Source organism: Glycine max, chromosome 12 (genome assembly GCF_000004515.6).
Source record: "Glycine max cultivar Williams 82 chromosome 12, Glycine_max_v4.0, whole genome shotgun sequence".
Classification (NCBI taxonomy): domain Eukaryota; kingdom Viridiplantae; phylum Streptophyta; class Magnoliopsida; order Fabales; family Fabaceae; genus Glycine; species Glycine max.
Window position 1 is genome coordinate 33,690,633 of NC_038248.2, and position 16,192 is coordinate 33,706,824.

Below are 16,192 nucleotides of genomic sequence, written 5' to 3' on the forward strand. Positions count from 1 at the left end.
AAATAATTTGCAAAGTCAAGTCATGACATATCTATGGTTCGGAATTAGGATGAAACACTTACCTGTGCGAGATTGATACACTTTGAGTGGATTTCTTCTATTTTTGCCGAACCCGGTGTTTCCTCTAAATGGTCATTTAGAAACGAAATGCTAACATCCAAAATCTCATTTATGGTTATGGGAGATTTCATCAGCAGACTCTCCTTCCCCGATAGACGCATTGTTTTTCACTCAAAAAGCATATACTGGAATATTTGTCTCTTTGCTAAAGCATGTTTGCATTTTAGTGGAGAAAACACCGAGACTTTTTCAAGTCTCACAAGTTATCCAGAACTACGTAGGTCTGAATTCCTCATTGGAGGATACGTAGGAGCAAGAGCCTCGCTTTTGTCGACCACACCACCTTTTGTTGCCATGACTCAAGAGCTGATACGCGGAGATACCTTACGGTTATCCGCACCCCTTTGCCATTCAGACACAGTCGTGTCCGATGGCACGCAGAGACCAAGTTTGGTCATTCTGCACCCATGATACGCGGAGATACCTTACGGTTATCTGCACCCCTTTGCCATTCAGACACAGTCGTGTCCGATGGCACGCAGAGACCAAGTTTGGTCATTCTGCACCCATGATACACGGAGATACCTTACGGTTATCTGCACCCCTTTGCCATTCAGACACAGTCGTGTCCGATGGCACGCAGAGACCAAGTTTGGTCATTCTGCACCCATGATACGCGGAGATACCTTACGGTTATCTGCACCCCTTTGCCATTCAGACACAGTCGTGTCCGATGGCACGCAGAGACCAAGTTTGGTCATTCTGCACCCATGATACGCGGAGATACCTTACGGTTATCTGCACCCCTTTGCCATTCAGACACAGTCGTGTCCGATGACAAGCAGAGACCAAGTTTGGTCATTCTGCACCCATGATACGCGGAGATACCTTACGGTTATCCGCACCCCTTTGCCATTCAGACACAGTCGTGTCCGATGGCACGCAGAGACCAAGTTTGGTCATTCTGCACCCATGATACGCGGAGATACCTTACGGTTATCCGCACCCCTTTGCCATTCAGACACAGTCGTGTCCGATGGCACGCAGAGACCAAGTTTGGTCATTCTGCACCCATGATACGCGGAGATACCTTATGGTTATTCGCACCCTTTTGTCATCCAGAGGCGGCGGGCCCGATGACAAGCAGAGACCAAGTTTGGTCATTCTGCACCCATGATACGCGGAGATACCTTATGGTTATTCGCACCCATTCTTTTGCTATCTGTAAGACAGAACGCTTGATAGCATGCAGGGGCTGACACAGTCTTCTGCACCTTTTGTTCCTCCGGGAACAACAAAGTCATTTACATGCGGAAATTTCATGGTCGCCCGCGACTCTCGTCAATCGAGAGGGACGAAATTAGTGTCTTATCTTTACTTTTCTTTTATCTCCAATAAAAGACAAGTAAAGAGGGGCAACTGTCATACCCTAATTTCGTCCGGGGACCTTTGCTCGATGACGTGCGACCATTCTTTGGTCCTCGTGAGGTGCTTGGCACCCATCATTAGGCAATTTGTGAAATTCCAGGACATGCCGAAAAAAAAAACAAAAAATATTGGTGCACAATCCGTAAGTTTCCGTGACACACCGGAAATCAAACGGAAGCATCGTTGCATAATTAAGTGAGGTTCCGTAACATTCCGTAAGTCAAAAAGGGGATGATTATGTAATCCGCAAGGTTCCATAACATTACGGAAAGAAAACAAGTATCGTTACGAAATTCGTAAGTTTCCGTAACTTTACGAAAAAAGAATCACCAAAAAACAGCAGAGGGGGGTGTACTTAGTAAAAATGGGGGTGCAAATAGCACCCAGGCCCATTTGGGCCCTCCAGAAGATTCCTCCAGAAGGCGGTTGCTTCTGGAGGAAGCAACCCTGCTCGCCTGGGCGAGCTGGGCGGCAACCACCTCCCCTATTTTGCTATAAATAGGGGAGGAAGGGAAGAAGGAAATGGTCCAGCCCCTTTGGCACTTCTCTCTCTTTTAAATTTGCTTGGAAAAATTGTTTCCGTGAAGAAAATCTAAGCCGAGGCGCTTCCGAAACGTTTCCGTAACGTTTTCCGTGAGGAATCTCGCAAAGGTTTCGACCGTTCTTCGACGTTCTTCATTCGTTCTTCATCGTTCTTCGATCTTCAACGGGTAAGTACCTCGAACCAAGCTTTTCGATTCATTCTATGTACCCGTAGTGGTCCACATTGTGTTTCGTGCGTTTTTATTCTCATTTTGTTTACTTTTTATACCCCCTGTTGACGTGCTTAAGCCATTTTACTTAAGTCGTTTCTCGCTTAACTTAAAAATAAAATAAATTTCCACCGAACGTTTGAATTGTATTATCCATTAACTTCGGTTAAAATCAATTCCGACCGTTCGGTCGTGCCGTAACCACGTTGGAAATCAAAAAGAGGTAAAAAATAATATAATAATCAAAAAAACATCTTTTAGTAAAATAAAGCGGAAAATCAATCGGACGTTTTCTCTTTGGGATTTCTCATTCTTAATCGAATTGATTAATAACTAAGGTGAAACTAAGGCTAAAATCAACTCGCCTAGTCAAGCTCGTCCACAAAAATAGGCTTTTGAAGTTTGTCATTTCAATTTCTCACTAAGTAAAATGGATCATTTTTAAGGTCCAACGCCTTAAAATGATCACCTCTTAAAATAAAAAGAATCACTTGATAAGAAAGAACTACGTAGGTCTGAGTTCCTCATTGAGGATACGTAGGAGCAAAAGCCCCGCTTTTGTCGACCACCCCAAGAGATCGTTAATGGTCCAATGCCTTAACGTTTCTCTCCTTTCAAAAACAAGAGGTCGTTAATGGTCCAACGCCTTAACGTTTCTCCCCTTTCAAAATCAAAAGACCGTTTAATGGTCCAACACCTTAAATGACCTTTTGTTCAAATAAAAACATATTTTGCAAAAAAGACAAAAACAACTTAACCAAACACTTTGTTCCAAAAGAACTACGTAGGTCTGATTTTCTCATCCCAAATTGAGGAATACGTAGGAGCAAAGGGAAACACCCTTGTCGACCACAAAAACGAAAAAAATATAAAGGGTATAAAGGATATAAGAACATAAAAGGGAACATAAAAATCAAAGTCATGTTTGCACATTCGATTAAAGGCTGCCGTCCCTTGGGACGGACGTGTGGGGTGCTAATACCTTCCCCGTGCGTAAATACAACTCCCGAACCTTTCACTAAAAAGTTCGTAGATCGCGTCTTTTCCGGTTTTTCCGACGTTTTCCTCAAATAAACGTTGGTGGCGACTCCGCGCGTATTCCTTTCGTGGAATACGCATCCCGCGAGTCACGCGTCGCCTCCCGCCGAAGGGTAGGTTGCGACATGCGTCGATCTCTCTATGGGTTGAAGCAATCCCCTCGGGCTTGGTTTGGTAAATTCAGTCATATTGTTCAACTTTTTGGGTTGAAACGAAGTGAGGCTGATCATTCTGTTTTTTATTGTCATTCATCCCCTAGGAAATGTGTTTATTTGATAGTATACGTTGATGATATAGTGATTACAGGGAATGATGCTACTAAGATTGTTCAGCTAAATGAGCACTTATTCAGTCATTTCCAGACCAAAGACCTGGGATATTTGAAGTACTTCCTTGGTATTGAGGTGGCTCAGTCAGGAGATGGTGTTGTGATCTCTCAGAGGAAGTATGCCCTTGACATTTTGGAGGAAACAGGCATGCAGAATTGTAGACCTGTTGATAGCCCTATGGATCCAAATTTGAAGCTCCTGTCAGATCAGAGTGAAATGTGTCCTAATCCCGAGAGATATAGAAGACTTGTGGGAAAACTCATTTATTTCACCATTACAAGACCTGATATTTCCTTTGCTGTTGGAGTGGTGAGCCAATTTATGCAAAATCCTCGTGTTGATCATTGGAATGTTGTTATGCATATTCTTAGATACATTAAGAGAGCTCCAGGACAAGGATTACTTTATGAAGACAAAGGTAATACACAAGTATCTGGGTATTGTGATGCAGATTGGGCTGGTTGTCCTATGGATAAGAGATCCACATTCGGATATTGTGTTTCCATTGGAGGGAATGCTATCTCTTGGAAGAGCAAGAAGCAAACTGTTGTTGCCCAGTCCAGTGCAGAGGCTGAATATAGATCTATGGCCATGGCTACAAGTGAACTTATGTGGATCAAACAACTACTTCAAGAATTGAGATTCTGTGAAGTTGGGCAGATGAAGTTATATTGTGATAATCAAGCCGCTCTCCATATTGCTTCAAATCCAGTCTTTCATGAGAGAACCAAACACATAGAAATTGACTGTCATTTCATTCGGGAGAAGCTATTGTCCAAAGAAATTATCACTGAGTTCATTAGCTCTAATGATCAGCAAGCAAATATTTTGACTAAGTCATTGCGAGGACCTAGGATTCAGTCCATTTGTTCCAAGCTTGGTACATATGATCTATATGCTCCAGCTTGAGGGGGAGTGTTGAATATCTTTTGGGATTTCTAAATTAGATTTGTATGCATCATTACTAAATATTTTTTTCTTGTTTTAGAAGTCAGCAGACATAGACTAGACAAGGCTGCCACATAGACTAGGCTAGGCTGTCTTTTCCCCCTTTCTCTCTCTTATGCTTTGTACTCTATAAATTGTAAGCTGAAACATGAATATCAAGAGTCATGTGAGTGAAATTTCCTCACACTTAAATTCAAGTATAACTATAGAGGTACCTATTAGAATTTTCCCATATATTTTTGTGGGCTACAATTAATTGTAAAATTTTGTTTTGCCAAAAAATGGGCTAATATTATGATTCATTTGATGATACTTAAATCCACTAATAATGTGATTAATTGTTTACGAGCTTTAGGCAGCTAATTCTGATCAATGTGAGAAGATAGTATGGGCCTAACCACCGGGCCCATAATGGGAGGTGCCTAGGGTTAATAAATAACAAGGATAGGTCCCCTTTGTCGTCATGTTATTGTTGGATCAAGTGGCCTCAGAATAATTAAGAAGGGGGGTTGAATTAATTATTCTTAAACCTTTACTAATTAAAAAATTACTCTTCTAAGGCTTTTACTAAATTATTAAGAGAATAAGGAGTAGAAGAGAAACTAAACAGAAAGTAAAAGCGGAAATTAAATGCACAACGGAAAGTAAAAGAGTAGGGAAGAAGCAAACAAACACACAAGAGTTTTTATACTGGTTCGGCAACAACCCGCGCCTACATCCAGTTCCCAAGCGACCTGCGATGCTTGAGATTTCTTTCAACCTTGTAAAAATCTTTTTACAAGCAAAGATCCAATAGGGATGTACCCTCCCTTGTTCTCTTTGAACCTAGTGGATGTACCCTCCACTAGAACTGATCCACAAGAGATGTACTCTCTCTTGTTCTCAATCAACAACCCAAGTAGATGTACCCTCTACTTGTACCACAAAGGATGTACCCTCCAATGTGTTAAGACAAAGATCTCAGGCGGTTAAACCTTTGATACTTTGTGAATGGGGATACAAAAGAATTCTTAGGCGGTTAGTCCTTTGAACACTTTTGTATAAGGGAAAGGGAAGAATCAAAAGAATTCTCAGACTCTGTCGTTTTGAATTCTTTGACAAGGGAGAAGGGAGACACAAAAGAATTTAGGCGGTTAGTCCTTTGTTCTTTTGGAAAAGGGAGAAGAGAGACACAAAAAGAATTCAGGCGGTTAGTCCTTAGCGAATTCATTTTGGCAAAGGGAGAAGAGAAGAAAAGAATGAATAGCACAAGTTTTCAAGGTTTAGAAAACAAGAAAATTTAGAAAGCTTTTGGTACAAAGAAGAAGAAGAAGTTCAAAGAGATTCAAGGCTTGTAAAGGATTGTATGAATAAGTGTTCAAGATTATTGAAATGCAAAACAAAGCCTTGCTTTTATAGACTCTTCATGCATGGTCAAGGAAGAGTTATAACTTTTAGAAAAACTTAAAACCAATTTGAAAAAGTCAAAAACCTTTTGAAGAGTTACATCTTTTGATTTATTCAGAAACAATCACTGGTAATCGATTACCAAATCAGTGTAATCGATTACACAAGGCTTTTATGTGAAAGGACGTGACTCTTCACATTTGAATTTGAATTTCAACATTCAAAGGCATTGGTAATCGATTACCAAAACATTGTAATCGATTACAGCTTTTTGAAATTAATTGGAACGTTGTAAATTCAATTTGAAAACTTTTTCAAAACAATTTTGCTACTGGTAATCGATTACAGCAATCTGGTAATCGATTACCAGAGAGTAAAAACTCTTTGGTAAACATGTTTTGAGAAAAATCATGTGCTACTCAATTTTTGAGAAAAAATTTTCATACTTATCTTGATTAAGCCTTCTCTTGATTCTTGAATCTTGAGTCTTGAATCTTGATCTTGATTCTTGAGATGTTGAACCTTGAATCTTGATTCTTGACTCTAAACTTTCTTCTTGAGTCTTGAATTCTTCTTGATTCTTATCTTGAACACTTAAATTGTTCTTGATTCACTTGAGTTGTTCTTTGATTGATCTTTGATTCACTTGAGTTGTTCTTTGATTGATCTTTGAGCTTTTTGTCATCATCTTTTGTTATCATCATTGTTATCATCAAAACACCTTTGAATCACCTTTGATTCACCATGAAGCTTTGCTTCTACAATCTCCCCTTTTTTGATGATGAAAACTTCTGAAATCAAGAAACACACACACACTTTTTCCTAGTCGATCACTCACATAAATTCTCCCCCTTTGTTTTTAAATTTGTACATATCTTAAAATTAAATTGATTACTCATGTGAGTTCTTGATTTTAATCCCATTTCTCTCCCCTTTTGGCATTTCTCTCCCCTTTTGGCATTTCTCTCCCCCTTTGGCATCAACAAAAAGCCAAAGTGCGTAACAAATTTGAAATAATCAAACATAACTAAACATCCATACAACATTCATTGAGAAACTAACAACCAAACCATGAAGCAACAATCATAAATAGATTATCTATAAAACCCATATAGTCAAACAACATACTCAATATTTGTTCAAACATACCATGCAAATAAGGAAATAGTAAATTGTTCAAATACCATATACCATGCAAATAAGAAAATAGTAAATTGTTCAAATATTATAATAATAGAGATTTATTTTGATAAGTCACTAACATCTATTAGTCCTAGTTCTCTTCTAATGTTGTAGAAGGTATCTTTACTCAGTGGTTTTGTAAAGATGTCTGCAAGTTGATTTTTAGTATCTACAAATTTTAACACAACATCACCTTTTAGAACATGATCTCTAATAAAATGATGCCTTATTTCTATATGCTTGGTTCTAGAGTGAAGAACTGGATTTTTAGATATGTTTATGGCACTTGTGTTGTCACATTTTATGGGAATGTGATCTAATACTATTCCATAGTCAGATAGTTGTTGCTTCATCCACAAAATATATGCACAACAACTACCAGCATAAATATATTCCGCTTCTGCTGTGGATAATGCTACACTATTTTGTTTCTTGCTATTCCAAGAAACAAGAGCAGACCCTATAAATTGACATGTACCACTAGTACTCTTCCTATCTGTTTTTTATCCAGCAAAATTCGAATCTGAGTATCCTACTAGATTGCATAAATAATTCTTAGGGTACCATAATCCTAAACTAACTGTTCCTAATAGATATCTTATGATTCTTTTTACTGCCATTAAATGTGAAAACTTTGGATCTGATTGAAATCTTGCACACGTGCATACACTAAACATAATATCTGACCTACTTGCAGATAAGTAAAGTAGAGATCCAATCATACCTCTATATTGCTTTGGATCAACAGGTTGACCGGATTCATCTTTGTCAAGATAACAACTTGTATTCATAGGAGTAGCCAAGTGTTTTGAGTTTTCCATTCCAAACCTCTTAATGAGTTCTTTGCAATACTTTGCTTGATTGACAAAGATCCCACCATTTGTTTGTTTGATTTGTGGTCCAAGAAAGTAATTTAACTCACCCATCATGGACATCTCAAACTCACTTTGCATATCAATAGAAAACTCCTTGCACAAAGATTCATTAGTAGATTCAAAAATTATATCATCAACATAAATTTGTACCAACAATATATCATTATCTTTCCTTTTTATGAATAAGGTGGTATCTACTTTCCCTCTAGTAAAATTCTTTTCTAATAGGAATTTACTTAATCTTTCATACCAAGCCCTAGGTGTTTGTTTTAAGCCATAAATTGCCTTCTTTAATCTATAGACATGGTCTAGTTTTTGTGAGTCTTCAAACCCAGGAGGTTGTTCCACATATACCTCCTCCTGAATTAGACCATTTAAGAAAGCACTCTTGACATCCATTTGATATAGTTTAAAATTCATAATAGATGCATATGCTAATAACATCCTAATGGCTTCTAATCTAGCTACAGGTGCAAAAGTTTCTTCATAGTCTATACCTTCTTCTTGGTTATATCCTTTTGCTACAAGTCCAGCTTTATTCCTAATTACTATACCATTTTCATCCAATTTATTTCTAAATACCCACTTAGTTCCTATGATTGGATAATCTGAAGGTTTTTATACTAATTCCCATACATCATTTCTTTCAAATTGATTTAATTCTTCTTGCATAGCTACTATCCAATGATCATCTATAATAGCTTCCTTAAAAATTTTAGGTTCTATTAATGAAACAAATGTCATATTATTGCATAAATCTTTAAGACAGTGTCTAGTTGTTATCCCTTTTGAGATATCACTGATGATGTTGTCAAGAGGATGATTTCTTGAAGTTTTCCATTCTTTGGGAAAATTATCATTTTCTTGTGCTGTGTCATTTTGATCATCCTTGTTTTCATCATTTCTCTTTCTTTTCAGATTTCTTTCTTCATTTTGAGTATCTTCCAAAGTATCTGGAATATCATCAACAAACTCCTTTCTCGGGGAGGTAATATTAGTTTCATCAAAAGTAACATGTATTGATTCCTCAATTGTCATGGTTATTTTGTTGTATATTCTAAATGCTTTACTATGTAAAGAATAACCAAGGAAGATACCCTCATCTGCCTTAGCTTCAAACTTTCCTAGGCTTTCTTTACCATTGTTTAAAACAAAACATTTACATCTAAAAACATGTAAATGTGCAATGTTTGGTTTTCTATTGTTAAAAAGTTCATATGGGGTTTTCTTAAGAATGGGTCTGATTAAGGCTCTATTCATAATATAACATGTGGTGTTAACCGCTTCTGCCCAAAAGTATTTTGGAAGAGGTGTGTCATTTAAAAGAGTTCTAGCAATTTCTTCTAGGGCTCTATTTTTCCTTTCTACTACTCCATTTTGTTGGGGTGTCCTAGGTGTAGAAAAGTTGTGTTCTATGCCATACTCATCACAAAACATTTCAAAATCATTGTTTTCAAATTCACCTCCATGATCACTTCTGATGGGGATAATTTTGAGATTCTTTTTGTTTTGAATGACTTTGGCAAGTCTTCTAAATGCATGAAATGCATCATTCTTATGAGTAAGAAATAAAGTCCAAGTATACCTAGAATAATCATCAACAATTAATAATGCATAGTAACTTCCACCAAAACTCATGACCCTAGATGGTCCAAACAAATCCATGTGTAATAATTGTAATGGTTGAGTGGTGGAAACAATATTTTTAGATTTAAAAGATACTTTTGTTTGTTTACCTTTTTGGCATGCATCACATAACTTATCTTTTTCAAATTTTAATTTAGGCAAACCAATAACTAGATCTTCTGAAATTAATCTATTTAGATGATCCATGTTAATATGAGCAATTCTCTTATGCCATAACCATGGATCACAATCTTTGCTTAAAAAGCATCTATCATTTTCAGATTTTTGTTTTAGATCAATCATGTAAACATTATTTTCTCTAAAACCTATATGTTCAATATCTTTGTCATGCTCATGCTTAATAACACATTTTTCAGAATCAAAAGATACTTTATATCCTCTATCACATAAATGACTAACACTTAATAAGCTATGCTTCAAACCTTCTACAAGCAACACATTTTCAATAGGAGTAGAAGAACTCGTACCTATTTTACCGACTCCAATAATTTTGCCTTTGTTGTTGTCGCCACATGTAACGTGTTCACTTTTCTTGGGAGAAATGGTTGTGAATTTGGATACATCACCCGTCATATGCTTGGAACATCCACTGTCTATGTACCACTTCTTACTTACAGATTCTTCTTCGTTGTTATCATGAGATTTTGTCATGAGACAAAAGTTGACTTGGTCTTCATCATGATCTTGGAATAACTTGTTCCTGAAAATACTTTTGAAAGACAAAGAATCTAAAGAGGCCATTAATCTTGAAGTGGTTAAACTTTCAACAAGATACCTGCACTGATACCACTTGTTGGATCAAGTGGCCTCAGAATAATTAAGAATGGGGGTTGAATTAATTGTTCCTAAACCTTTACTAATTAAAAAATTACTCTTCTAAGACTTTTACTAAATTGTTAAGAGAATGAGGAGTAGAAGAGAAACTTAACAGAAAGTAAAAGCGGAAATTAAATGCACAGCGGAAAGTAAAAGAGTAGGGAAGAAGGAAACAAACACACAAGAGTTTTTATACTGGTTCGGCAACAACCCGTGCCTACATCCAGTCCCCAAGCGACCTGCGGTCCTTGAGATTTCTTTCAACCTTGTAAAAATCCTTTTACAAGCTAAGATCCACAAGGGATGTACCCTCCCTTGTTCTCTTCGAACCAAGTGGATGTACCCTCCACTAGAACTGATCCACAAGAGATGTACTCTCTCTTGTTCTCAATCAACAACCCAAGTAGATGTACCCTCTACTTGTACCACAAAGGATGTACCCTCCAATGTGTTAAGACAAAGATCTCAGGCGGTTAAACCTTTGATACTTTGTGAATGGGGATACAAAAGAATTCTTAGGCGGTTAGTCCTTTGAACACTTTTGTATAAAGGAAAGGGAAGAATCAAAAGAATTCTCAGACTGTGTCATTTTGAATTCTTTGACAAGGGAGAAGGGAGACACAAAAGAATTCAGGCGGTTAGTCCTTTGTTCTTTTGGAAAAGGGAGAAGAGAGACATAAAAAGAATTCAGGCGGTTAGTCCTTGGCGAATTCATTTTGGCAAAGGGAGAAGAGAAGAAAAGAATGAATAGCACAAGTTTTCGAGGTTTAGAAAACCAGAAAACTTTAGAAAGCTTTTGGTACAAAGAAGAAGAAGAAGTTCAAAGAGATTCAAGGCTTGTAAAGGATTGTATGAATAAGTGTTCAAGATGATTGAAATGCAAAACAAAGCCTTGCTTTTATAGACTCTTCATGCCTGGTCAAGGAAGAGTTATAAATTTTAGAAAAACTTAAAACCAATTTGAAAAAGTCAAAAACCTTTTGAAGAGTTATATCTTTTGATTTATTCAGAAACAAACACTGGTAATCGATTACCAAATCAGTGTAATCGATTACACAAGGCTTTTATGTGAAAGGACATGACTCTTCACATTTGAATTTGAATTTCAACATTCAAAGGCATTGGTAATCGATTACCAAAACATTGTAATCGATTACAGCTTTTTGAAATTAATTGGAACGTTGTAAATTCAATTTGAAAACTTTTTCAAAAAAATTTTGCTACTGGTAATCGATTACAGCAATCTGGTAATCGATTACCAGAGAGTAAAAACTCTTTGGTAAACATGTTTTGAGAAAAATCATGTGCTACTCAATTTTTGAGAAAAACTTTTCATACTTATCTTGATTAAGCCTTCTCTTGATTCTTGAATCTTGAGTCTTGAATCTTGATCTTGATTCTTGAGATCTTGAACCTTGAATCTTGATTCTTGACTCTAAACTTTCTTCTTGAGTCTTGAATTCTTCTTGATTCTTATCTTGAACTCTTGAATTGTTCTTTGATTGATCTTTGATTCACTTGAGTTGTTCTTTGATTGATCTTTGAGCTTTTTGTCATCATCTTTTGTTATCATCATTGTTATCATCAAAACACCTTTGAATCACCTTTGATTCACCATGAAGCTTTGCTTCTACAATTATTAGTTGTTTTCTAGGGTTTACCCCATTGAAAACTCTAGAATTGAAGAGTGTGATCAGGCAAAGGAAGGCTTAGCTTTTAGGTTTCTGTCGATCGTGGTCATTCTCATTTTCTTGACCATGTCTTCAACAAGTAAGTGTTATGTCAATGTTCTAAACTCATATAAATTCTTTTGTGGTAGATTTGTTTATCTTACATTTGGCATCATAGCCAAATTTTATATGATTTAGAACCTGATCGTTATTTATTACATTCTTTTGATTTTGATTATTATTGCGCACTCATTGTTAATTGCAATTGAGGAATCTAGATTTTTTTAACTAAATTGTTATCCTTGCAATCTTTTGTTTCAATTAATATAATATTATATTATGTAATATAAACAAACAAAAAAAGGATTTGTTATTTTGTGTGTTTTCAAACACTATGGTATTAAGTTATTTTTTCTTTTTTCAATTCAAGCTAGTTGTTGTACATTAATAAATATTGTTTATTCTATTGGTTACTGAATGCACATTGAGTTTTTTTTTTATGTTGAACTTGTTGTGTGCAATTTGTTTCATGATGCTTGTGGGGTTCTAACATGGTTTATTGGGAATTACTAATAATGAATTTGCGGCTAACAACTTGCGAGTTCGAATCTATGATATACTCACTAAACCAAACATATTCATGTTACTTGAATGCCTTAATTTTTTGTTTTCTTTTCTAAGTATGAACTAGTGTTAATAATTGAAATATATATCTTCTACATCCTATTAATTTCCGCTGCTATGAATATTGTTGATATTTGTCTACTTATATTTTAAATGCTAGAATGCCTTGATTTATGGTTATTACTATTTGAGTTCAAAACATGTGGAGAATGCTCTTTAATTGATTTATGACTAATAAGAATGCTTTTTTGATGCATTTGTTTATTGGCCCGGTCATGGTTTTGGACAAGAAAAAATTGATTAATGTACAAGAATTTTTTTCATGGGCTACTATAAGTTGTTACTGCCAAAGTGGGACCACTTATATTGATTCATGATTTTTTTTTTTTGTAATTTGAGGAATGTTTTCGGTCTTTGCATGCGATTGCTTGCCCAAGGGAAGTTGTTGTATGTTTAGGTTGAGAGTTAAGAATGAATGGAGTTATTGGAGAATGCACTGAGTTGAGGGATTTGTCTGCCCAAAGGGGACAATTTTCTAAATTTTGTGTATGCTCATGGATTAATCCATCTATGGTATTCGCCTAGTTTGTAACCTTGGTTTGTGCATTTTGTCCAAATGGGAATGTACTATTATATTGGTTTCACATTGATAGCTTGTTTCCTTTTCTTAGCTATATCTTGTCATGTAATATGTCCTAATGCATTCTTGTTTTGACTTAATAGTGAACTTTTCTATGAATAACTGTTTTGTTTCCATTGAGATCTAGAACGGATCAAATTACTGCAATTGGAAGCAAGATCTAAAATTCTCTTGGGGAATTTCTAATTTGATTTAGCTTTACGTGAGAGTAAGTTTGTGATCAATTTGGAGAGCATGTCTGAACAAAATAAATGTTTGGCTAAGTAGGAGAGGTCTAATAGGTTGAATTTGATTGCTATCAAGAAGACTGTCTCTGAACATCTTTTGAGTGGTCTTCCAGAGAAAGCAATAGCTAAGGAGTTCCTCAATGCTTTGGGAAAGAGGTACCAAGTATCTAATGACGTTGAGTCCAAATGTCTAATGAAACAATTAACAAACATAAGATATGATAATGCTAGGGGTGTAAGGGAATTCATTATGAAGATGGTTCACATCCAAACCAAGCTTAAATCTCACCAAATTGACCTTAATTAAAAAATTCATAGTTAAACATGTCTTAAATAGCCTACCCACTAATTTCACACAAATTAAAATTGCCCACAATACCATTGGTGAGAAATGGACTATGAATGACCTTATTACCAAGTGTGTTGTTGAGGAAGCAAAACTCAAGAAAGAAAAGAGTGGCATAGCCATGTTATTAGTCCATGGCAAACCCACTTTTTACAAGGGACACTAGAAAAATACAAATAATGAATCTAATGCATCTCATACATATCAAGGTTCAGGTAAAGGTCAGCACCACAATGTAGGAGGTCCTAGGTCAGCTATCTTTAAGAAAGGTATTTGGTGTTTCTGGTGTAAGGAGAAGGGGCATAAAAAATCTGATTGTGGAAATTTCAAGGCATGGCTAGAGAGCAAGCAAAAATTAGGAGGGGTTCATAAATTTTAGGGAGCCTAGTAAGAGGGAAAACAAGGGTAGGAAAGGATCTTGAAGTTTGCATTATGAAAGTGGGAGACATCAACCTAGTTTTAGCTTCTAGATTTGAATTGGTTTTGAAGGATATCTGTTATGTACCATCTTTTAGGAGAAATTTGATTTATGTTTCTCGTTTAGACAAACTTGGTTTTAATTTTACTTTTGGTGATAGGAAAATAAATTTGATGTTAAACTCCCAAATTATTGGTTATAGATTTTTTGTTGATGGTTTATATAAATTGTCTTTGGATTCAGACAATATTTCTTCATCTTTAGTTGTTGAGAATTTTGTTTCTAATAAATCTAAAGTTGAAGAAAAATCATTTATGTGGCACGTGCACTTAGCTTATATTTCAAGGGAAAGGGTTTAGAGATTGACAAAGACATATATTCTACCTTCCTTGGCTTTTGATGACTTGGCTACTTGTGTGGATTGTATAAGGGGAAAGTTTACTAAAAAACAATAAAAGCACTACTAGAAATTCAGATCTTTTAAAGATTATTCATATAGACATTAGTGGACCCTTAAATTCTATAACTGGTGGTAACAAATTTTTTCATCACATTTTTTTATGATTTTCCTAATATGGTTATCTTTACTTGATTAAAGAAAAATTTGAAACACTTGAAAAGTTCAAAATTTTTAAAAACGAAGTTGAAAAGGAGTTGGGGAAAGTCATCAAGATTGTGAGGTTTGACCGTGGTGGAAAGTATTATGGTAAATATGGTGTAACTGGACAACATATGGGGTTATTCGCCTTATACTTGCAGGATTATGGAATAGTTCCACAATACACCATACATGGGAGTCCTGAACAAAATGGTGTAGCCAAAAGGCATAACAGAACACTTAAAGATATGATGAGAAGCATGATGAGTAGATGTAACTTGCCAGAATTTTTATGGGGAGAAGTCTTGAAAACAACCTTTTACATATAGTTGAGACCACAATTGTGACTAGAGATATAGTTGGTTCTCAAGCCAATGATATGTTTGATCCTCCTATTGGGGATGAGAATGCACAAACTAATTGAGCAGATTCCACAATTTCCTTTGGGGAGGTCAATTAGAAAGAGGAGACATGCTATTGGTGATGACTTTCAAGTTTATCTTAGCGAGGATGCATATGACATTGGAGACATTGTTGATCCAAAGAGCTATCATGAAGTTGTTTCTTGCCCTTAGTCAGAAATGTGGAAGCATGCAATGAATGAAGAGATGCAATCTATGTCAGTTAATGGCATATGGGAGCTAGTTGAATTACCTAAGAATTTTAAGGCAATCAATTGTGAATGGGTCTTCAAGAAAAGAAGGACTTAAATGGTAACATTGAGATATTCAAGGCTAGACTGGTGGAAAAGGGTTTTATGCAGAAGGAGAGTGTTAACTTTAAAGAGACTTTTTCACTTGTATCAACAAATGATTCCTTTAGAATCATTATGGCCCTCGTAGCTCACTTCGATTTGGAGTTGCACCAAATGGATGTGAAGATAGCTTTTCTGAATGGTGATTTGAGTGAGATAATATACGTGCAACAACCTGAAGGTTTTTCTATTAGTAGTAATAAGGACTTGGTATGTAAACTAAAGAGGTCGATTTTTGGCTTGAAACAAGCTTTTAGACAATGGTACCTAAAATTTGATGAAGTGGTGAACTCCATGGGATTTGAGGAGAATAAGGTTGATTAATGCATATACGTCAAGGTCAATGGTAGCAAATTTATCTTCCTTGTGCTATACGTGGATGATATATTGTTGGCTTCTAATGACCTTGGCATGCTCCATGAGACAAAGCATATGCTAACAGATATTTTGACAT